The sequence below is a fragment of the Anolis sagrei genome, chromosome 6 (genome assembly GCF_037176765.1).
Source record: "Anolis sagrei isolate rAnoSag1 chromosome 6, rAnoSag1.mat, whole genome shotgun sequence".
NCBI classification, from domain to species: domain Eukaryota; kingdom Metazoa; phylum Chordata; class Lepidosauria; order Squamata; family Dactyloidae; genus Anolis; species Anolis sagrei.
The window spans coordinates 55,367,975-55,390,555 of NC_090026.1; the positions used below are offsets into that span (position 1 = coordinate 55,367,975).

At 42.8% G+C, this 22,581-nt stretch overlaps 1 protein-coding gene across 2 annotated transcripts in view; it reads right to left on the minus strand.

Annotated features, from left to right (window-relative positions):
- Positions 1 to 21,724, minus strand: part of CSGALNACT1 (chondroitin sulfate N-acetylgalactosaminyltransferase 1) — a 39,353-nt gene extending 17,629 nt beyond the window's left edge. The window contains exon 1 of one of the 2 annotated variants that reach the window (XM_067470125.1): positions 21,448 to 21,724. The gene's annotated coding sequence lies outside the window, so the exon portion shown is untranslated. Of the gene's footprint in view, positions 1 to 12,336; positions 12,510 to 21,447 lie in introns of those variants that run through there. The other variant, XM_060781370.2, reaches the window with a different exon arrangement.
- Positions 21,725 to 22,581: the final 857 nt, after the last annotated feature.

Consider the following 22,581-nt stretch of genomic DNA (forward strand, 5'->3'; position numbering starts at 1 on the left):
GAAGGAAGCATCTCCTGATTTCCTGGCCACAGTCTGCATCTACAGTAATCTTTGCACCTAGAAATACAAAGTCTGTCACGGCCTCCACGTTTTCTCCCTCTATTTTCCAGTTGTCAATCATTCTTGTTGCCATGATCTTGGTTTTTTTTATGTTTAGCTGCAACCCAGCTTTTGCGCTTTCTTCTTTCACCTTGATTAGATGGCTTACATGGGGCCAAACCCAACAATGCAGTTAAAAATAACACATTAAAATGCATAACAAGAAAGTAATAACACAAAACAATATAAAACAAGATGAAAACAACATTAAGCAATATATAAAATGGACATCAGAGCCAACAACCAATAGCAAAGTTCAGAAGTTATCCAAGGTATGGTGTCCCATCTCAAAATAATTTCAGCACATTTTAAACATTAGACTAAAACTTGAGGCAGATTTGGTTACTCAATAACACGGAAGCTATGAGATCCAGAAAAACTTAGAACGATGAGATCTAGAAAAATGTCCTCAGATGGTTTCAGGTGCGGGAGTCCTTTTTGAAGGAAAAATATCTTGTGGAGTCCCAAGGAATGTTGATATATTATAAAAAGAAACTTTTCACATGTTTTATGTAATTATGATGTTGTTTATTGTTTGCATTTTCAGTCTTACTTTGTTGTAATTAGTTGTTTGGGCTTGGCCTCATGTAAGCTGCCCCGAGTCCCCTTTGGGGAGATGGTGGTGGGGTATAAATAAAGATGATGATAGAATCATAGAATCATAGAGTTGGAAGAGACCTCATGGGCCATCCAGTCCAACCCCCTGCCAAGAAGCAGGAATATTGCATTCAAATCACCCCTGACAAATGGCCATCCAGCCTCTGTTTAAAAGCTTCCAAAGAAGGAGCCTCCACCACACTCCAGGGCAGAGAGTTCCACTGCTGAACGGCTCTCACAGTCAGGAAGTTCTTCCTAATGTTCAGATGGAATCTCCTCTCTTGTAGTTTGAAGCCATTGTTCCGCGTCCTAGTCTCCAAGGAAGCAAAAAACAAGCTTGCTCCCTCCTCCCTGTGGCTTCCTCTCACATATTTATACATGGCTATCATATCTCCTCTCAGCCTTCTCTTCTTCAGGCTAAACATGCCCAGTTCCTTAAGCCGCTCCTCATGGGGCTTGTTCTCCAGACCCTTGATCATTTTAGTCGCCCTCCTCTGGACACATTCCAGCTTGTCAATATCTCTCTTGAATTGTGGTGCCCAGAATTGGACACAATATTCCAGATGTGGTCTAACCAAAGCAGAATAGAGGGGTAGCATTACTTCCTTAGATCTAGACACTATGCTCCTATTGATGCAGGCCAAAATCCCATTGGTTTTTTTTGCCGCCACATCACATTGTTGGCTCATGTTTAACTTGTTGTCCACGAGGACTCCAAGATCTTTTTCACACGTATTGCTCTCGAGCCAGGCGTCACCCATTCTGTATCTTTGCATTTCATTTTTTCTGCCAAAGTGGAGTATCTTGCATTTGTCACTGATGAACTTCATTTTGTTAGTTTTGGCCCATCTCTCTAATCTGTCAAGATCGTTTTGAATTCTGCTCCTGTCCTCTGGAGTATTGGCTATCCCTCCCAATTTGGTGTCGTCTGCAAATTGATGATGATGATGATTATTATTATTATTATTATTATTTTTGTGTAAACCGCATTGAGTTTTTTAGGTTGAGAAACGCGGTATAGAAATAAAGCAAATAAATAATAAATAAATAAATACCATCCAGTGTCTATGCATACATGGTACTCCAAGGTCTGTGCTTAAATGCATTGGACACTTTAACTACAAGATAAACCTTTTCTTGAGACCTACATCCCTGCTCTTCCAGTAGACGTGCCAACAGCTTAACACCTTTTCATTCTTACATATTTGCCAAATGCCTATGCCATCAGTCTCCTCAGTGAAAAGTAGCTTCTGACAGATACCTATTCATTAAGAACGGGGTCAGTGTGGAGCATAAAATACAGCTATGTCTGTTACGCTTCTATTCTACACAGTTATGCCTTTGACTGCTACGATACAAGCTCTTTACCAGTGAAAGGAACAGTTGTGCTAACAGAAATTACATCTCACTGATTTAGACGAATACTTCCATTTATAACTGAAGGCAATTGCAGCATTTAAGACCTTAGGTTACAGAGCTTCAAACATCAACTGTCAAATACTTATCAAGGCGAGCTATCTTTTCTTACAAGACCTTGTCCTGTCTCAGCTCCAGTTATTTTCCGGTTTGGATTTTATAGTAACCCATTATGGGCCTCTATATTGATTCACATACTGACGATAGGGGCAAAGGCGAGAACAGAAGGAAACGTATTGTTTTTTTGTCCCATCGGATCCTCCTTCCAGATACATTACATTGCTTTCTCACCCAGTGTTTTAAATTTTTAAATCTTTGCAACCAGCCCTGCCCATTGTGTTCAACTGTTGTCATTTAATTTATTGTGTTTTTATACCGCTGCATGTTTACTTGTATTGTTTTTTTCTTTGTATTTTTTGTATTTTGTATTTTTGCTTTCATTTATTTTATTGTTGTATTTTTATGTTTATATTTACTTTGCTGTATTGTTGGGCTTGGCCTCATGTAAGCCGCCCCGAGTCCCCTTGGGGAAATGGTGGTGGGGTATAAATAAAGTATTATTTATTCGAGGCGGTTTACAAGGCAAAATTCAATGCCACCAAGAACACAATAACAATATAAAACATCAACATCGATAAAATCATAACACTGTAATAAAACATAATTCTATAAATACTCATTAAAACAATGTCCAGTCCTGTCATGTAGTTATAATAATAATAATATTTATAATAATAATAATAATAAATACTATTATTATTATTATTACTACTACATAGAATTGTGGGCGTTTTTAAACTTGTCTCCTCAGTGTTGTAATGTGGTCATTGTTTGCATGAGGCCACTGTGTGAGAAGCTGAAATAATTTTGGAATCCAAGATTTCACAACTAGGAAATTTAATATTGTCAGAACATAACACCAGTTCCCAATAATAATAATAATAATAACAACAACAACAACAACAACAACAACAACAACAACAACACTTTATTTGTACCCCACTACCATCTCCCCAAGGAACTCGGTGCAGCTTACATGAGGCCGAGCCCAAATACAACAAAACAAGCAATAAAACAACAATACAAGCAATAAAAAACATAGACAATAAAATATACAACATTATCAATAAGACAACCCACAGTTAAAAACAGTGGGAAGGCCAAATGTAAAGTTAAAATTGAAAGTAATGCTGGGACATGGACAAAAAGGTGATACTGGTGTTTGTGGAAGGGCATACGAGCAGACCTAAAGAAATGTAAAGTGCTTTGGAGAACAAAGTGCTATAGGATCATTATTCCGGGAAGGCACACTGGAACAGCCACGTCTTCAAGCTCCTCCTGAAGATTGCCACAGTTGGGGCCTGTCTGATGTCTTTAGGGAGTGAGTTCCAGAGTCGAGGGGCCACCACTGAAAAGGCCCTCTCTCTCGTCCCCACCAATCATGCCTGCGATGCTGGAGGGATCGAGAGCAGGGCCTCTCCAGTTGATCGAAGGAATCGTGTGGGTTCGTATATGGAGATGCAGCCACACAGGTAGGCGGGTCCCAAACCATTCAGGGCTTTAAGAACCTGCACCTTGAATTGGGTCTGGTAAATGAATGGCAGCCTGTGGAGCTCCTTGAATAGGAGGGTTGACTGCTCCCTGTAGGGCACCCCAGTTAACAACCTGGCTGCCGCCCATTGGATCATCTGAAATTTCCGGGTCATTTTCAAGGGCAGCCCCACGTAGAGTGCATTGCAGTAATCCAGTCTAGAGGTGACTAAGGCGTGGACCACTTTGGCCAGATCTGCCTTCCTGAGGTACGGTCGCAGTTGGCACACCAGTCTTAATTGTGCAAAGGCCCTCCCAGCCACCACCGACGCCTGAGCCTCAAACGTAAGGGAAGAATCCAGGAGGACCCCCAAACTGCGGACCTGTGACTTCAGGGGGAGTGCAACCCCGTCCAGCACAGGTTGCCACACTATACCCCGGTCTGGTTTACGATCGACCAGAAGGACCTCTGTCTTGTCGGGACATTGCAGTGGCGAGTATTAACAGTAAAAGCAAGAAACAACAATTGTTGTTCATTCGTTCAGTCATTTCCGACTCTTTGTGACCTCATGGACCAGCCCACGCCAGAGCTCCCTGTTGGCCATCGCCTCCCCCAGCTCCTTCAGAGTCAAGCCAGTCACTTCAAGGATGCCATCCATCTATCTTGCCCTTGGTTGGCCCCTCTTCCTTTTTCCTTCCATTTTCCCCAGCATCATTATCTTCTCTAAATTTTCCTGTCTCCTCATGAAACAACAATAACATTTGTTTATTAAACATGCAACCTTTCTTGCAAGCTGTTCATGCCTTGAGTGAAGTTAATTGTCAAGCCAAACCAAGTTCACTCAGTAGTCATGAATGCACTGAGAATGTCTGTTCTCTATATGGCAGTAATAATGTTTCCATTTTCTTAAACTATCTTTATTCTGACACTAGCCATCCCCTGCCACGCGTTGCTATGGCCCACTATCAATTCTATCGTTGGTGGAGTTCAGAATGCTCTTTGATTGTAGGTGAATTATAAATCCCAGCAACTACAACTCCCAAATGTCAGGATTCTATTTTCCCCAAACTCCACCAGTGTTCACATTTGGGCATATTGAGTATTTGTGTAGAGTTTGGTCCATATCCATCATAGTTTGAGTCCACAGTGATCTCTAGATATAGGTGAACTACAACTCCCAAACTCAGGGTCAATGCTGACCAAACCCTTCAGTATTTTCTGTAGGTCATGGGAGAACTGTGTGCCAAGTTTGGTTCAATTCCATCGTTGGGGGGGGTTCAGCATGCTCTTTGATTGTAGATGAATTATAAATCCCAGCAACTACAACTCCCAAATAACAAAATCAATTTTTTTTTAGTGAAGGACATAAATTGGACGGTTAGGTGTCTTGTGTCCAAATTTGGTGTCAATTCGTCCAGTGGTTTTTGAGTTCTGTTAATCCCACAAACGAACATTACATTTTTATTTATATAGATTAGTGGCTGCTGTTCCTCTTTTAGGCCCTGTTACCCCAGGTGCTGTTGTCAAAAGATTTTTCCCAAGAACATTTAGGTAGATGATAATATAGAGTAGGTTCCTCAGTCTTGTCTCGGAGAATCCTGTCTTTCCTGTTTGTTTTAAAGGTGGAAATCTAAGCCAAAGGACACTGGAGGGGCAAATACTTGGAATTCTACCTATTCAAGGTAAATGTTTGAAGAGTGGGGTGGTAAATTTGCTTAGATTTGTATCAATCTGGTTAGACCAGGTATGGTTGAGATTGTACCTTATAGGAGAAGAACTCTAATGGATGGAATTTGTAAAACTCACATTTCCCTTCGTGTTCGTTTTTATAAAGGCACTAGCCGTCCCCTGCCATGCGTTGCTGTGGACCACATGGTTCTGGGCGGGAGCTTTGGCCCAATTCTATTGTTGTTGGGGTTCAGAATGTTCTGTGATTGTAGGAGAACTATAAATCCCAGCAACTACAACTCCAAAATGTCAAGATTCTATTTTCCCCAAACTCCACCAGTGTTCACATTTGGGCATATTGAGTATTCATGTAGAGTTTGGTCCAGATCCATCATTGTTTGAGTCCACAGTGATCTCTGGATGGAGGTGAACTACAACTCCAAAACCAAAGGACACTGCCCACCAAACCCTTCCAGTATTTTCTGTTGGTCAGGGGAGAACTGTGTCCCAAGTTTGGTTCCATTCCATCGTTGGTGGGGTTCAGAATGCTCTTTGATTGTAGGTGAACTATAAATTCCGGCAACTACAACTCCCAAATGACAAAATCATTTTTTTTAGTGAAGGACATACATTGGGTTGTTAGGTGTATTGTGTCCAAATTTGGTGTCAATTCCCCCAGTGGTTTTTGAGTTCTGTGAATACCACAAACAAACATTACATTTTTATTTATATAGATAATGTAGTGCTGTCCATTGGCAGTTGCTGGGATGATGTCTTTGCCTGTGACTCATTTGTTGTTATTTGCTATCAGCTAGACTTAGATTTATAGAATGAGAGACTTTCAAGATCATCAACTGCCTTGTTCAGGCCTTGCAAATTCTGGACTATGATTTCCTGAATAAAGGAAATATTTATTTATCGTGCCATCAGCAACCATACCATTGTATTACATTTCTAACAGAACAAAACAAACAAGCAGATTAAAAAAACAACACAAAATTTGAAAACTTGGTAGTTGATTAAATGTCCTTTGACCAGTATCTGGCCACTTGGAGTGCCTCTGGTGTTGCCGCAAGAAGGTCCTCCATTGTGCATGTGGCAGGGCTCAGGTTGCATTGCAGCAGGTGGTCTGTGGTTTGCTCTTCTCCGCACTCGCATGTTGTGGATTCACCTTTGTAGCCCCATTTCTTAAGATTGGCTCTGCATCTCGTGGTGCCAAAGCGCAGTCTGTTCAGCGCCTTCCAAGTCATCCAGTCTTCTGAGTGCCCAGGAGGGAGTCTCTCATCCGGTATCACCCACGGATTGAGGTGCTGGGTTTGAGCCTGCCACTTTAGGACTCTCGCTTGCTGAGGTGTTTCAGCGAGTGTCTCTGTAGATCTAAGAAAACTATTTCTTGATTTAAGTCGTTGACGTGCTGGCTGATACCCAAACAAGGGATGAGCTGGGAATGTCACTGCCTTGGTCCTTTCACTATTGGCTGCTACTTCCCTCCCCCTCGATGGACTGTCCTGGGAAATCTCCTGGGAAGACAAGCGGACAAACGTCAGCGTGCTGGAGGAAGCAAAGACCACCAGCATTGAAGCGATGGTCCTCCAACACCAACTCCGCTGGACAGGCCACGTTGTCCGGATGCCTGACCACCGTCTCCCAAAGCAGTTGCTCTACTCCGAACTCAAGAACGGAAAACGGAATGTTGGTGGACAGGAAAAGAGATTTAAAGATGGGTTCAAAGCCAACCTTAAAAACTCTGGCATAGACACTGAGAACTGGGAGGCCCTGGCCCTTGAGCGCTCCAGCTGGAGGTCAGCTGTGACCAGCAGTGCTGCAGAATTCGAGGAGGCACGAGTGGAGGGTGAAAGAGAGAAACGTGCCAGGAGGAAGGCACGTCAAGCCAACCCCGACCGGGACCGCCTTCCACCTGGAAACCAATGCCCTCACTGCAGAAGAAGATGCAGAGCAAGAATAGGGCTCCACAGCCACATGCGGACCCACAAGGAAACCCATGATGGAAGACCATCTTACTCGTCCAACGAGGGATCGCCTAAGTAAGTAAGTAAGTAAGTAAGCTACTTCCCAGCCAACTGGATGTCAGGTGATGCAATACCGGCTAAGCAGTGTAATTTCTCCAGTGGTGTAGGGCGCAAACACCCTGTGATAATGCGGCATGTCTCATTAAGAGCCACATCCACTGTTTTAGTGTGGTGAGATGTGTTCCACACTGGGCATGTGTACTCAGCAGCAGAGTAGCATAGCCCAAGGGCAGATGTCTTCACTGTGTCTGGTTGTGATCCCCAGGTTGTGCCAGTCAGCTTGCGTATGATATTGTTTCTAGCACCCACTTTTTGCTTGATGTTCAGGCAGTGCTTCTTGTACGTCAGAGCACGGTCCAGAGTGACTCCCAGGTATTTGGGTGTGCTGCAATGCTCCAGTGGGATTCCTTCCCAGGTAATCCTCAGAGCTCAGGATGCTTGTCTGTTCTTAAGGTGAAAGGCACATGTCTGTGTTTTAGATTACCGCTCAAGCAGGGAGCTTTGAGATGGTTGAACAGAAGCTCTCCGAAGCTCTAGGTGCTCTTACTGCCTATTACAGGGAAAACCAACTAATAAAGGAAATAAGTCCCTGCAAAATGTCCTCAGAAGCACTTTAACTATCCGTTGGGTTGTTCTCCCTAAATTTCCTTTAAAACCCTCCTACTAGATACATCCTACCTACCTCTGTTCATGCCCAGGATTTATTTTTAAATTTTTAAACTTTTACATCTGGCCCAACCATAGGTTTTTAAATCTTTGCGTGTTATTGTCTATATGTTGAGTTATATTAATTGTATTGTTTATTTGCTTATTGCTTGCTGTTTTTATTGATGTGTTGTTGGGCTCGGCCTCATGTAAGCCGCTCCGAGTCCCCTTGGGGAGATGGTGGCGGGGTATAAATAAAGTTTTATTATTATTATTATTATTATTATTATTTCCTTTTACGTTTATAATAATTGCATGTGCTTGTAGTTATAAAAAGCCACTGGAGAAAGGCTTGAGCTTAGAAACATAACTTTTAGGACTACAACTCCCAGAATCCTCTGACCAGCATGTTTTTGGAGTGAGATGGGGTGAGGAGAAGTGACTGAAAGGTAACTTTTCCAAACTCTGGTCAAGCAGGATAATAATAATAATAATAATAATAATAATAATAATAATAATAAATCACGGTCATTGGCACACTGGGTGCCATGCCAAAAGATCTCAGCCGGCATTTGGAAACAATAAACATTGACAAAATCACAATCGGTCAACTGCAAAAGGCCACCTTACTTGGATCTGCACGCATCATTCGAAAATACATCACACAGTCCTAGATAGTTGGGAGTGTTCGACTTGTGATTTTGTGATACGAAATCCAGCATATAGATTTCGTTTGCTGTGACATACTGTGCTTTTGTGTCAATAATAATACATCACTAGACATCATGATTGTGGAAAAGAAAAAAGTTTGGATGATTGATGTTGCCACACTGTCACACTGAAGAAAAACAACAGGAAAAACTCAGCCATTATCAGAACCTCAAAATCGAACTGCAAAGGCTCTGCAATAAACCAGTTCAGGTGGTCCCAGTGGTCATCGGCACACTGGCTGCCATAGCAATAGATCTCAGCCAGCATTTGGAAACAATAAACATTGACAAAATCGCGATATGTGAACTGCAAAAAGCCACCTTACTTGGATCTGTGCAAATCATTAGAAAATACATCACACAGTCCTAGGCACTTGGGAAGTGTTGGACTTGTGATTTTGTGATACGAAATCCAATATATAGATCTCTTTGCTGTGACATACTGTGATTTTGTATCAGTAAAATAATAATAATAATACTTTATTTATAACCCACGCTCTCTCACCGAGGGGAGTCAGTTGGAAAGAGAGGGGATATCTATCTCATGGGATAATATAGAATCATAGAATCATAGAGTTGGAAGAGACCTCATGGGCTATCCAGTCCAACCTCCTGCCAAGAAGCACCCCTGACAGATGGCCATCTATCCTCTGTTTAAAAGCTTCCAAAGAAGGGGCCTCCACCACACTCCGGGGCAGAGAGTTCCACTGCTGAACGGTTCTCACATTCAGGAAGTTCTTCCTCATGTTCAGATGGAATCTCCTCTCTTGTAGTTTGAAGCCATTGTTCCGCATCCTAGTCTCCAAGGAAGCAGAAAACAAGCTTGCTCCCTCCTCCCTGTGACTTCCTCTCACATATTTATACATGGCTATCATATCTCCTCTCAGCCTTCTCTTCTTCAGGCTAAACATGTCAAGCTCCTTAAGCCGCTCCTCATAGGGCTTGTTCTCCAGAGCCTTGATCATTTTAGTCGCCCTCCTCTGGACACATTCCTCTTGTCAATATCCCTCTTCAAATGTGGTGCCCAGAATTGGACACAACATTCCAGGTGTGGTCTAACCAAAGCGGAATAGAGGGGTAGCATTACTTCCCTAGATCTAGACACTATGCTCCTATTGATGCAGGCCAAAATCCCATTGGCTTTTTTTGCCACCGTATGACATTGTTGGCTCATGTTTAACTTGTTGTCCACGAGGACTCCAAGATCTTTTTCACACGTACTGCGCTTGAGCCAGGCATTGTTTCCCATTCTGTATCTTTGCATTTCATTTTTCCTGCCTAAGTGGAGTATCTTGCATTTGTCACTGTTGAACTTCATTTTATTAGTTTTGGCCCATCTCTCTAATCTGTCAAGATCGTTTTGAATCCTGCTCCTGTCCTCTGGAGTATTGGCTATTAGGCCTGGGTAACAACGGAAAAATTTGTTTCTAAAATCGATTCGTTTTTTGGGGGGTTTTGTGTTTCGTTATTTAAAATAATTACAAAATTTTCCTTTTAAAAAGTTCGATATTTACGAAATTTCGTAAATGTGAAAAAAATTACAAAACATTAACGAATCGATTTCCGAAACAATAACGAATCGATTTGTTAGTGGCGGACGCGACCGCGAAATACGCTAAAAAACCTCCAAAAACTTCTGAAGCTTCCCTCTCCCTCTGTTGTTGACTGTTGGTGTGATATTATAATTTTTTTTCACTAATTAAACAAAAAACTTGCCCCAGACATGCGGAAATAATAACGAAACGACCTCAGAACAATAACGAAACGAATACAATAACGAAATACAAAGCATTTACAAAACGTGTTTAAAAATTCGTTTTTTTAAAAAAATTGCTCCAGAATGGTTCGTTATCGTTTTGTAATTGAAAAAATTGACGAATTATTAACGAATTACGAATTAACGAAACGAAACCGCCCAGCCCTATTGGCTATCCCTCCCAATTTGGTGTCGTCTGCAAACTTGATGATCCTGCCTTCTAACCCTTTATCTAAGTCATTAATAAAAATGTTGAACAGGACCGGGCCCAGGACGGAACGGCACTCCACTCGCCACTTCTTTCCAAGATGAAGAGGAAGCATTGGTGAGCACCCTCTGGGTTCGTCCATTTAACCAATTACAGATCCACCTAATGGTAGTTTTGCCTAGCCCACATTGGACTAGTTTGTTTTCCAGAAGGTCATGGGGGACCTTGTCAAAGGCCTTATTGAAATCCAGGTACACTACATCCACGGCATTCCCTGCATATTCCTTTACTATATGTATGAGGTTGTTAAATGAGATAAACATATATGGAAGGTTATATATTTATAAGTAAGTATAATGGCTACACTGTTGGAATCAATATTTAATTCCCTTCTCAATCACAGTACTCACAGGGCAATCCTGGGTCGATTGCATTTTCTTGTATATCTTCTTCTCATGGGTCATGCAAGGATAAAATGAATATGGGGGGGGGGGGGGCAACACCATGCAAGTTACCCTGAGCTACTTGGGAGAAAGTGTTGGACACAAATATTTTAAGATGTAACATTTACCATAATATAACAGAACATTTCCTGTGTGTCGGTAACTTTTGGTTACAATCTTCTGCTCTCAAATCCTTAAGAATTCTTCCAATTGCTGAGTTTTGGAGACTTTTGAGTTTTTGGACTGACACCTTCCAAAACCACATACCCAACTGCCATTTAAGTTTGAGTTTTTGGAGACTTTTGAGGTTTTGGAGATCATCTTCTAAAGCCAGATACACAACCCACCATGGAAATTGGAATCCTAAGTTTTGGAGACTAGAGTTTTTGGACTGACACTTTCCAAAGCCCAGATGCACACACCACTATCTTTGGGTTGAAGCCTGTCACTGTCCCTCCACAATATGGGAACATAGATCCATCCCAAGAGGAAAAGACTATTGTTGGGGTTCCCATCGCATTTGATGAATTTTTGGGGGGACTTTGCCAGAAGAGGAAGAAGAAGAGAGTCCAACTTGTAGATTGTGAAGTCTGGGGAAAGTTTGGCAAATGGAGAAAAATCCCTTTGTGTATCTAATGAATTGCAAAGCCTTCGACAATGAATTGCAAAGAGTTATTTGTTTATGTGTTTCAATAAAAGTTGGTTTAGAGCATCCTAAAAAAAAAAAAAGAATTCTTCCAATTGCAATTTTTTTTGGAAAAAAACAGTTCTAGACAATTACTTCTATTATTATTATTATTATTATTATTAAATATTCTATTGTCTGTCTATCTATCTATCTATCTATCTATCTATCTATCTCAAACCTGTATCCCAGTCCTGTAATCATGTATTTGAAAGTAAGGTACACCAAATCAACAGGCTTACTTCAAATGATATACGTTCATATTGAATTTTTGTTTTACAGTACAGTTTATCTCCCCCACCTTAGTTAAATAAAAGAATATAGTGCTCTATATTATTATTTACTTTTAGAGCATTATCCATGTATGTAAAGCTTTACAGTGAGACGTGAAAAGGTGGGTCTCAGTCCTGAGGATCGTACAGTGAGAAAGAAAGGAAAAGGAGGAGAGGAAGGAGAGATGAATATGAATTGGAGCCGAGACAAATGTACACACATTATAGATTTGTCCAATGTATAGATGTTAACAATCAGAAAAGTTCAAAACTTACTGGAAAGAGGTATTTGTCCGACTTTTCTGCGTGGAGTTTTTCTGCAAAGGACATTTCCAGCTGCTTTTCACTTCACTTTCTTCCAGGGTCCAAAGGCAGGGGAAACTCTGTGCGTGTTAAGGGACTCTTTGCCTCCTCCCACCAGCCATTACATCATTCCCTTCTTTTAGGTAACATCCAGGATTTCCACCCACCACCCTCCCTTTCCCCCCTCTTCTTCTTGCAGTATTTCATATTGTGCTTTCTGAATGAAATGACTTTTTCATTGAGCTTGCATGAACCCGGCATGCTAGATTTACATTCAGCATAATGTATCAGGTTTCCTTTCCCAGACATGAGATCACAACTGAAGACTTTTCCAGCATGCTTTCGTGTTTTGTGCTGCTAATTTAATTCAGTTTCCATTAAGGAGATTGAGCTGTAACATTATCAAGGCACCATTGTCTGTTGCATAAGACAAAATTGTTCTAAACGTGGAAGCACAGGATGGGGCGATTCGGCTCTGGTATTCATGGCAGGTGTTTAAAGAAAACCAAGGAAAAAGTCAGAGGTCTTCTACATTAGGAAAATTGATACATCCAAAATCGTTTACCAAGAGAAAGAGCCAAAAAGATGTAGAACAGGGGTTCTCAACCTTCCAAATGCCGTGACCCCTTAGTACAGTTCCTTATGTTGTGGTGACCCCCAACCATAACATTATTTTAGTTGCTACTTCACAAGTGTAATTTTGCTCCTGTTATGAATTATCTTGTAAATATCCAATGTATGCAGGATGTATTTTCATTCATTTGGCACAAATACTCGATATGCCCAAATCTGGATACCTGTGGGATTGAGGGGAGGATTGATTTTGTCATTTGGGAGTTGTAGTTGCTGGGATTTATAGTTCACCTACAATATCAAAGAGCATTCTGAACTCCACCAATGATGGAATTGAACCAAACTTGGGTCACAGAGTTCCTATGACCAACAGAAAATACTAGAAAGATTTGGTGGGCATTGACCTTGGGTTTTGGAGTTGTAGTTTACCTACATCCAGAGAGCACTGATGTATCTGGACCAAACTTGGCATGAATACTCAATATGCCTAAGTGTGGACACTGGTACGGTTTGTGGAGGATAGACCTTGACATTTGGGAGTTGTAGTGGCTGGGATTTATAGTTCACCTATAATCAAAGAGCATTCTGAACTCCACCAATGATTGAATTGGGCCAAACTTCCCACACTGAACCCCCATGACCAATGGAAAATATTGTTTGGCGACCCCTCTGGCACCCCCTCATGACCCCCCCAGGGGTCCCGACCCCCAGGTTGAGAAACACTGATGTAGAAGAATATGTGGAAATTGCATATATCAATTTTGAGGATCAACAGCTTCAGTTTAGATCAGGGGTCCTCAAACGTTTTGAACAGAGGGCCAGGTGACAGTCTCTCAAACTGTTGGAGGGCCGGATTATAATTTGAAAAAAAAAAAAGAATGAATTCCTATCCCCACTGCGCATATCTTATTTGTAGTGCAAAAAAAACACTTAAAAACAATACAATAATTGAAATGAAGAATAATTTTAACAAATATAAATTTATTTGGACTACTGTAACGCGCTCTACGTGGGGCTGCCCTTGAAAACGGCATGGAAATTCCAACTGGTCCAACGGGGGGCGGCCAGGTTGTTAACTGGTGCTCCTTACAGAGAGAGGTCAACCCTCCTGTTTAAGGAGCCCCATTGACTGCCATTCATTTTCCGGTCCCAATTCAAGGTGCAGGTGCTTACCTGCAAAGCCCTAAACGGTTTGGAACCCGCCTACCTGCGTGACCGCATCTCTATATACGAACCCACACGATATCTCCAATCATCTGGAGAAGCCCTGCTCACAATCCCACCTGTGTCGCAAGCGCGTTTGGTTGGGACGAGGGACAGGGCCTTCTCTGGTGGCCGCTCGACTCTGGAACTCTCTCCCCAAGGACATCAGACAAACCCCAACATTGGCAGTCTTTTGGAAGAGCTTGAAGACGTGGCTGTTCCAGTGTGCCTTCCCAGAATAGGAAACTCCTAGCATCATATCCCAAATGCACTTTACTAGAGATTTAAGTTTGTCTGCACACCGCACCTATCTCCCGTGATAATGTGGTATGTCTCATTAAGAGCCACATCCACTGTTTTAGCGTGGTGAGATGTGTTCCACACTCGGCATGCATACTCAGCAGCAGAGTAGCACGGCGCAAGGGCAGATGTCTTCACTGTGTCTGGTTGTGATCCACAGGTTGTGCCAGTCAGCTTTCGTATGATATTGTTTCTAGCACCCACCTTTTGCTTGATATTCAGGCAGTGCTTTTTGTAGGTCAGAGCATGGTCCAGAGTGACTCCCAGGTATTTGGGTGTGCTGCAATGCTCCAGTGGGATTTCTTCCCAGGTGATCCTCAGAGCTTGGGATGCTTGTCTGTTCTTAAGGTGAAAAGCACATGTCTTTGTTTTAGATGGATTAGGGATCAGCTGGTTTTCCCTGTAATAGGCAGTAAGAGCACCTAGAGCTTCGGAGAGCTTCTGTTCAATCATCTCAAAGCTCCCTGCTTGAGCGGTAATGGCATGATCATCAGCATAGATGAAACTCTCTGTCCCTTCTGGCAGTGGCTGGTCATTTGTGTAGATGTTGAACATCGATGAAGCAAGCACGCTCCCCTGAGGCAGGCTGTTCTTCTGTTTCCACCATCTGCTTCTCTGGCCCTGGAACTCAACAAAGAAGCTCCTGTTTTGTAGCAGGTTTCCTATGAGGCGGGTGGGATGATAGTACTTTGTGATATTATACATTTTTCTCAGGAGGGGGCGGTGGTTTACAGTATCATAAGCCGCTGACAGGTCTATGAAGACAGCTCCTGCGATTTGCTGCCTTTCAAAGCCATCTTCTATGTGCTGACTCAGGTTCAGCACTTGCGATGTGCAGCTTTTGCCTTTCCTGAAGCCAGCTTGCTGTGGAATCAGACATGGGCAGAGGTGGCCCTAGGTAATTTTCAACGGTAAGCAAACAGTATTTTGGAGCCCCCCCCCCCCCCAAACTAATCACTGATATATATTTTCTGTTCGTTGTGGGAGTTCTGTGTGCCATATCTGATTCAATTCCATAATTGGTGGAGTTCAGAATGCTCTTAGATTGTAGGTGAACTTTGCATCTCAGTAACTACAACTCGCATATGTCAAGGTCTATTTTCCCCCAAGAGTGCCTCAAGAGAGCCCCTGGGCAAAATCAACTATACTGCAAATGCATACTTTGTGTAATGGGTTGAGCCGCCCCTGACATGGGTATATTTTTCCCATTATTCTATGCAAAATAAGTATCTCCAGGACTTTGTAGAGGTGGCACAACAGGTGACAATCTAAGGTGACACCAAGATATTTAGTATGGAAACAATGTTCAAGCTCTTCACCTTTCCAGGTGACTTTCAATTTCCTGTTGGCTTCACAGTTGCGTAGGTGGAAAGCACACATCTCCATAGTGTAGTTAGTTTATTCCAGTTTTATCTCCCCTTCCCTAACTATTATTATGACTACCACCTTGGGATTCCTATATTAGTCATGTTAGACTGTAACAAAGATATGGTATCCAGGAACTGGTATCTATAGATAGTCAGAAATATGATTTAAACACTGCAGTATCACTATATTCGTATTGTGCTTGGCTTCGATCTATAACATCTCATAATCATAGAATCATAGAATCAAAGAGTTGGAAGAGACCTCATGGGCCATCCAGTCCAACCGCCTGCCAAGAAGCAGGAATATTGCATTCAAATCACCCCTGACAGATGGCCATCCAGCCTCTGTTTAAAAGCTTCCAGAGAAGGAGCCTCCACCACACTCCGGGGCAGAGAGTTCCACTGCTGAACGGCTCTCACAGTCAGGAAGTTCTTCCTCATGTTCAGATGGAATCTCCTCTCTTGTAGTTTGAAGCCATTGTTCCGCGTCCTAGTCTTCAGGGAAGGAGAAAACAAGCTTGCTCCCTCCTCCCTGTGGCTTCCTCTCACATATTTATACATGGCTATCATATCCCCTCTCAGCCTTCTCTTCTTCAGGCTAAACATTCCCAGCTCCTTAAGCTGCTCCTCATAGGGCTTGTTCTCCAGACCTTTTATCATTTTAGTCGCTCGCCTCTGGACACATTCCAGCTTGTCAATATCTCTCTTGAATTGTGGTGCCCAGAATTGGACACAATATTCCAGATGTGGTCTAACCGAAGCAGAATAGAGGGGTAGCATTACTTCCCTAGATCTAGACACTGTGCTCCTATTGATGCAGGCCAAAATCCCATTGGCTTTTTTTGCCGCCACATCACATTGTTGGCTCATGTTTAACTTGTTGTCCTCGAGGACTCCAAGATCTTTTTCACACGTACTGCTCTCGAGCCAGGCGTCACCCATTCTGTATCTTTGCATTTCGTTTTTCCTGCCAAAGTGGAGTATCTTGCATTTGTCACTGTTGAACTTCATTTTGTTAGTTTTGGCCCATCTCTCTAATCTGTCAAGATCGTAATGTCAATATATACGTCATAATCTTGACTCAAAAATGTAGTCTTCTTAGATGAGAGCTATCTGTAGTTATCTTATTGAGTATGACTGTCCAAAATGACAAAAACAGACTCCTGCAGCATCTTGAAGACGAATATATGTGTTACTTTTAAAACAGTACATTTTAGTGTTACATTGAGTTTTGGCAATGTGGGTTTTTGTAACAAGACTCCTGCTTGGCAATTTAAACTCCTGCAATGTCGAAAAAAAATTGCCACTTAGTTTTCGAAGTGGTTTTCCAGATTAAAATATTTTTCGCTGTTGCCATTACACATTCAAAGACACTCTCCTACGTGAAGCAAACCATTTCCAAAATATACAATTCTCCCTGTCCTTATAAATATTCCTATGTGCTTGAGGCCACTGCGATATGGCAAGCTGCCAAGGTGAAAAGAAATACACTTGGTATGGGAACTTGGCAGTGAAGAGCCCATTTCTAAAACATTTTGCATTAGAAAAGCTTAATACAGAGATTGGGTTTTGGGGTTTTTTTGTATTCTACAGCTTCCAGGTCTCAAGAGTCCTTGGGGATGTGAAGGACTTTGAGACCTGGAGGGGAATTTGATAATCTAGGTGTTGCATCTGGATGGTCTGCTGGAAGTCCCTTCCAGTCTTGTGATTCTGGCCAAAGGGTGTGTTGATTAAATCTCAGTAACCTGCTGGACAGGTCTAGCATGGCCAGGTTATTGCTAAGTAGACATCATAATGGGATCCCATTCTCTCCATTCTCATAAGGAATGTGTTAATTCACATTGTAATTGCAAGCAGTTTGGAGGTCTAAGGGTGACAGGGAGAGAAAAAAACCTTGAGAAGCATATTTATCTTGCAAGTCAGGGTCCTCAAACTTTCTAAACAGAGGGCCAGGTCACAGTCCAGGTCATAGTCACCTCTAGACTAGATTACTGCAATGCACTCTACGTGGGGCTGCCCTTGAAAACGGCCCGGAGATTCCAGATGATCCAACGGGTGTCAGCCAGGTTGTTAACTGGGGCTCCTTACAGGAAGCGGTCATCCCTCCTGTTCAAGGAGCTCCACTGGCTGCCATTCATCTCCCGGAACCAATTCAAGGTGCAGATTCTTACCTACAAAGCCCTGAACGGTTTGGGGCCTGCATATGAACCCACATGATCCCTTTGATCATCCGGAGAGGCCCTGCTCTCAATCACACCAGCCTCGCAGGCACGATTGGTGGGGACGAGAGAGAGGGCCTTTTCGGTGGTGGCCCCTCAACTCTGGAACTCACTCCCTAAAGACATCAGACCGGCCCCAACTCTGGCAGTCTTCAAGAAGAGTTTGCTCCAGGCACAGTCAGCCCATTGTATGCTAATCAAGGTGGTCAGTTGAAAGATTCACACCCAACCCAACTTACAAAAGCCTTTTGTCTCACCCTGGTCATTCCACAGATATATAAACCCCTTTTTTCCCAGCTCCAGCAGACCTCACCTCTGAGGAAGCTTGCCATAGATGCAGGCGAAACGTCAGGAGAAATGCCTCTAGAACATGGCCATATAGCCCGAAAAAACCCACAAGAACTGAGTGATTCCGGCCATGAAAGCCTTCGACAATACAATGTCATCCATATTTTGCACTCTGAAGATTATTATCAGTTAACTTCAGAAGTCTGTCCGAACACATCTCTCCTTATGAACCATCTAGACACTTAAGATCGTCTGGAGAGGCCCTGCTCTCAGTCCTGCCCCCTTTGCAGATGCGATTGGCGGGAAGGAGAGACAGGACCTTCTCAGCGGTGGCCCCTCGGCTATGGAACGCTCTCCCTAGGGATATTAGATCAGCCCCCTCCCTCCTAACATTTTGAAAGAGAGTCAAAACCTGACTGTTTGAGCAGGCAATTGCAGACACAGTGTAACAGACTAATTGAAGTCCACGGAACGATTGGACAATGCAACGGAAAAAAATATTTTAGTGATGAGACGCTGAGGACTTGTGTTTTATGGCTTGTATTGTTTTATTGCTTTTATATGGTTTATATTATATGTAATGCTTTTAACTGTATTTTATGTTGTTTGGAGGCATTGACTGCCGACTGTAAACCGCTTTGAGTCGCCTTCAGGCTGAGAGGGCCAGTATATGTGCGCATTCAGAAGAAGATCTACAAGCCACTCTAAACACCTTCGCAGGGATGTGGGATCAAACAGGGATGTGTTATTGCTCCAACTTTACTTTCCATCTTCATCGCTATGATACATCTTGTTGACAGGAAGCTTCCCACCAGAGTGGAAATCATCTATCGGACAGATGGCAAGCTATTTAACCTCAGCAGACTGAAAGCCAAAACCAAGGTTACAACAACATCTGTTATAGATTCCAATATGCTGATGACAACGTCATCCGTGCACATTCAGAAGACGACCTACAAGCCACTCTAAACACCTTTACAGAAGCATACGAGAAGCTTGGCCTGTCATTGAACATTGAGAAAACAAAAGTGAACTTCGAGCAGTCACCAGCCAACCTCTCTCCAATGCCAGAGATACAGCTTAATGGCGTAAAATTAGAAAATGTTGATCATTTCTGCTACCTTGGCAGCCACCTCTCCACAAAAGTCAACATTGACACCGAAATACAACACTGCCTGAGCTCTGTGAGTGCAGCATTTTTCCGAATAAAGCAGAGAGTGTTGGAGGATCGGGACATCCGTAGGGATAAGAAGATGCTTGTTTATAAAGCTATTGTCCCCCCAACCCTGCTATATGCCTGCGAAACATGGACTGTCTACAGATGTCACATGCAACTCCAGGAACGATTACATCAGTTCTGCCTCCAGAAAATCCTGCAAATCTCTTGGGAAGACAGGCAGACAAACGTCAGCGTGCTGGAAAAAGCAAAGACCATCAGCATTGAAGCAATGGTCCTCCGCCACGTTGTCTGTATGTCTGACTACTGTCTTCCAAAGCAGTTGCTCTACTCCGAACTCAAGAACAGAAAACGGAATGTTGGAGGACAGGAAAAGAGACTTAAAGATGGGATCAAAGCCAACCTTAAAAACTCTGGCATAGACATTGAGAACTGGGAAGCCCTGGCCCTTGAGCGCTCTAGCTGGAGGTCAGCTGTGACCAGCAGTGCTGCATAATTTGAAGAGGCACGGATGGAGGGGGAAAGAGAGAAACGTGCAAAGAGGAAGGCATGTCAAGCCAACCCTGACCAAGACCGCCTTCCACCTGGAAACCAATGCCCTCACTGCAGGAGAAGATGTAGATCAAGAATAGGGCTCCACAGTCACCTATGGACCCACAAGAATACTGATCCTGGAAGACTATCCGACTTGGCCAACGAGGGATTGCCTAAGTAAATAAGTATATAAATATGGTAAATAAAATAAATAAACAAATAAATACGAGGGGTATTTTTTAAGTAAGGTCTGTTTTGTTGTAGACACTAGTAGTTCATGCACATACCGCAACGAGCGCGTGCGTCGTGTACTGGCATGCCTCGGGAACAACTGTGCTCAGTTTCCGCTCTGTAGCTAACCTGTACGGTTCTGTTCTGTGCTTTAAAAATGTTTAAGACTATCAACTCACCAGGCGCATGTGAGGTTCGCTCAGTGATACGGTTTTTGTCAGCAAGGAACCTGCCTGCTGCAGAAATTCATCAACAGATATGTGAAGTGTATGGTGATACTGTTATGAGTGAAAGCAAAGCTCGTAAGTGGGTACGACAATTCAAAGATGGCCGTGACAACGTCCATGATGAGGACCGCTCCGGTTGCCCTTCTTCGATTACAAACAATTTGGTGGCTTCAGTTGAAGCAAGGATTCGTGAGAACAGGCACTTCACAACAACAGGTCTCTCAAGCGAATTTCCTGACGTCACGTCCATCTTTGAATTGTCGTACCCACTTAGGCACTTTGCTTTCACTCATAACAGTATCACCGTACACTTCACAAATCTGTCGATGAATTTCTGCAGCAGGCAGGTTCCTTGCTGACAAAAACCGTATCACTGAGCAAACCTCACATGCGGAGGGTGAGTTGATAGTCTTAAACATTTTTAAAGCACAGAACAGAACCGTACAGGTTAGCTACAGAGCGGAAACTGAGCACAGTTGTTCCTGAGGCATGCCAGTACACAATGCACGCGCTCGTTGCGGTATGCGCACGAACTACTAGTGTCTACAACAAAACGGACCTTACTTGAAAAATACCCCTCGTACATTTAGATCTCTCATGAATTAAGCATGCATAAACTGAAATGTAGAATATTTCAATTCTCAGTTAATACTGTAAAGGAAGATAAATGCAGACAAATTGCAAATAAAGCACATCCTTCCTTTTCATCATCTAATACAGCTGAAAAGAAAGGTCTAGTTTACTGTCCTATTAAAAACAATGCTGCTGTTGGATCATCTTAAAGGATCTAGAGAGCAAGCCACGTCAATTATGTTTCTGCTGTTCTGGCTCTTATGAAGTAAGCACAATTACACAGAGTTGAAAAGGAAATGACAAATAATGCTTTCCAAAAAGCAAACCTTCCAGAATTAGCAATTCTATTTCTTACTTATACACTTGTAAGCAAGTATCATGCATGAACTCACCAGTGCTTAGCAACATTCTTCTCCGTAGTTGCTTTGTTGCAGACTATTTCAAAATGAGGACAATTAATTGTTTTGTATAGGACACCCTTGAGATGATTGGGCTTTTGTGTTGTGTTGTTTCTTAATCCACGCAACTCAGGGCCACCTTGCAGTGGATCTATTCCTTGAGCGTGGCTAACTTGCCTCTGTCTCCCAAACCAGGTTACTTGCTAAAGCAGTCAAATAGTCAGGAGTTCAGCCACACTGATCCACAATGAAAACCCTACGTTGCCTTCCAGTTTCCTGACAAAAAACAGGAAAAGGGGGGGGGGGGGGGTGAAATGGCTTAGCAGGATGAACTGGTCAAGAATATCCTCATATAAACTGGCCTCTGATGCTGGGTTAGGTGGGGGGCAGGAGCAGATCCACAAGCTTCAAATTGTCCAGGCAGGTTTAAAAGGAAGTGGGGGGAGAGCAGTTTTCTGTTGCGTCAAAGAGCCTAGTGTGCAAATCAGAACAGGGAATAGAGTTGTTCAAACTGGCCAGCTCCTGGCTGAAGACAGCTTTTCAATATGCTCTTGGCAGAGGTGAATTTCCACTGGCTTGCAGGAAGGCTCTTCCTTTCTTTAAAAAAAAAATAGAAGGTGCTGCTGCTTCATGATCTCTGTTGAATTGCCGTACGGATGCTACTTCACGGATGACATAAAGTGCTTCCAAACAGATAGTTTCTAATCCAGTGTTTCTCAACCTTCCTAATGCCACGACCCCTTCATACAGTTTCTCATATTGTGGTGACCCCCAACCATAACATTATTTTCTTTGCTACTTCATAACTGTAATTTTGCTACTGCTTTGAATTGTAATGTATCAGATATGCAGGATGTATTTTCATTCACTGGACCCAATTTGGCACAAATACCCAATAAATTTGAATACTGGTGGAGTTGGAGGAATTGATTTTGTCATTTGGGAGTTGTAGTTTCTGGGATTTATAGTACACCTACTGTTCTGTTGCGTGCTGAACCTGTAAAGAATTTCTTTTAGAACAGGGCGTGCAACCTTTGCCCAACGGGAAGCCAGGGGGCCCAAAGAGAAGTTCTCAGAGGTTTTCCACCACAAATGACCTTTAGATGGCTTGTGAAGTATATAACAAAG